The 2,570-nt window shown below is 54.9% G+C and overlaps 1 pseudogene; it reads right to left on the bottom strand.

Moving 5' to 3' along the window:
* Positions 1-727: 727 nt before the first annotated feature.
* On the bottom strand, positions 728-846 carry LOC112475307 (annotated as a pseudogene).
* Positions 847-2,570: the final 1,724 nt, after the last annotated feature.

Here is a 2,570-nt window from a genome sequence, read left to right as displayed (position 1 = left end):
CGTAATTTACTTCTTTTCCTTCTTATGTGCCACGTTTTCCTTATCCGTCCATCCGTCCCTGGACACGCGGGCTGTCCCCATGTCCTGACTATTATAAGTCATGCCGCAGTGAACGGGGGGTGCAGCCGTCTTTTCGAGACTGTGATTTCATTTTCTACAGATAAATACCCGGAAGTGGAGTTGCCGGATCAGGCGGTAGCTCTGTTTTTAAATTTTTTTTTATTTTTTATTTTTTATTTTTTGAGGACTGGACCGTTTTCTGAATCCTCAGATCACTGTCCACCTGACTCCTCACTGCTTCAGGCTCCAGGGGTGCTGGGGTGAGCAAGAACTAAAACTTTTGCACGTTCCCGGTTGACACCCATTCATGGTGAATAATACAGATTAAGGGCGAAATACCTCAGCTCTGAATGCTGAGTCCGGGCTCACCTGCTGCGCTGGCCCCTGCCTACCTGAAGCCTTGGACCAGACACTTAGCTCTGATGAACCTCAGTTTCCCCATTAGTAAAATGGAGGGAACAATGACGTGGTAGCCGGGGCTTGGTGGGGACAGTTCTTGTGTCATGGATGCATAATGAGATAATGTATCTAGAGGTTCTGGGCTAGCCCATAATTTGTTTTTTGTTTTGTTTGTTTTTAGGCGAGGCAACCTTTGGTTGACCTCACAGATTGCAAGGACCTTGTCAGCTTACAATCCCTTATTTTTTTTTTTAATTTTTATTTTTTACGTCTACAGCACCTGGTCTTTCTAGGTGGTCTCTCATCCAAGTACTAACCAGGCCCGACCCTGCTTAGCTTCCCAGATCAGCTGGGATCCGGCTTGTTCAGGGTGGCGTGGCCATAGACAACTAGCCTGTCATTTCTAGCCAGCCTTGTGAATAAAGCACGATAATCTCTGATCTCCGGAGCTTACACTCTTAGGGGAGAGGGCTCTGTAAACTAATACGGCAGGTGGATGGGAGCCAGCTGCGGCAGGAACGAAGGCCCGTGGAAACTCGGCAGAGGCCCACGGAGGGACGATTCGTCAGCTACGCTGGGCACTGTTGCTTAGGAAGTGCAGGATGGTGAGGGTAGAAGCGGGGTCGGGGGTCTGGCATCTTCCACTGCAAACTCATCATGAGAAAACACGGAGGTGTGAAAAATAGGTCGGGGTGGGGAAGGGGGACCCTGATACCCAGTGCTGGCTGGAAGGTGGTAGAAGGCAGGAGACTCTGCTTCCGCAGGAGGACGGGTTTGATCTCTGCTTTCCCGTTAGGGGGGAGAGAGCCGCTGAGTCTCCCAGCCACGTTCGCCACTGCAGCCGAGTCATGATGCTGGACCCCCAGAGAAACCCTTAAGGCCGCCGTGAAGCCCCGTGCAGGCTTCTAAGCCCAGCCCCGAGAGAGAGAGAGCCCGCCGGGCCTGCCTGGCCACTCACACTCTTGCTACAATCCCTAAAAGCTTCTGACACCGCAGAGAAGCTGTTGTCACTTACACATCTTAAGAGGGGATCAGGCCTTCCGGCGCGGAGGCCCAGGTGGGACGTGACGGTGATTTACGCACCATAAACTTTTGTGAGTCTTATTCACTTCAGTGGTCTGATATTAAACAGCTGCACGGGGGAGTCGTGGGGACCGGCGGCTTTTCTGGGCCGCCCAGCACCGGGTTGGGAGAAAGGGAGAAAGGAGGTGACAGTGACAATAGAGGACGCCCTGGTCTCCAGCATCCACCGTCCACGTCAGAGGCCACGACCGAGCCCAGCTCGCCGGCAGCTCCGTGTGGGCCTGCGCCTTCTTGGACAGAAAAGTGTGTCACATACGAGGAAAGAACGAATCGGGTGGGAGAGTAACTGACGGGGACCGAGTCCACCCTCAGAAGCCCCGAAGGTGGCGGCTCCATGAGAAGACGGGCTTGATGCGTGTCCTCAGACCAGCTCCCTGCACGGGGCAGGCACAGAGCTGGGCCCTCCTCCCCCGCGGAGCGATGCACCAGCCTCCCCGTCCCTCCCCTAGCTCCGCCCCCCACGAAAGTTCCAGGCCCCGCCCCAGTCTCCGCCTCCAGCCCTGGGTCATCATCACTTCCCTTGCCAACCCAACAACAGCGCAGAACGCGTCGCCTCTCTGGGCCCTGTGGGCACTCCGCTAAACACAAGCCCGCCCCCGAGTTCAGAAGGCTCCCCCAAAATCTAGGAGGGGGGCGGCCTCCCTCCAGCTCCTTGTGTCCTCTTCCTTTCTCTTCCACTCATTTCTCTTCCTCTCCCTCCCTCCTCAGCCACCGAGGAAGCGCCAGCCGAGCGCCCCCGCCCTGATACGTGCAGCGTTGGGGTTCGCCCCGGCGGGCCCCTGGCCCCGGAGCCCTGTGCCCAAACCCAAGTCAGTGTCGTAGTTTCACCGCCGGGCCCCACATTCCAGGTGGGGACCCAGATTCAAAGGCAGTTGGGATGATAAACAGTAAGGAACTTTTTTTTTTTTTTTTTTTAACGGATCCACACTCAGCTCAAAGAGAAGGACCAAATCTCGCTCAGGAGAAACAAAACAGCCAAACTCTGTCTTCCTGAGATTCATCTAGAACTAAGATATTATATATCACAT

Source organism: Pteropus alecto, unplaced genomic scaffold (assembly GCF_000325575.1).
Source record: "Pteropus alecto unplaced genomic scaffold, ASM32557v1 scaffold40, whole genome shotgun sequence".
In the NCBI taxonomy this organism is placed as follows: domain Eukaryota; kingdom Metazoa; phylum Chordata; class Mammalia; order Chiroptera; family Pteropodidae; genus Pteropus; species Pteropus alecto.
The sequence above is the reverse complement of the archived record's forward strand: the minus strand, read 5'-3'. Positions and strand labels throughout refer to the sequence as shown.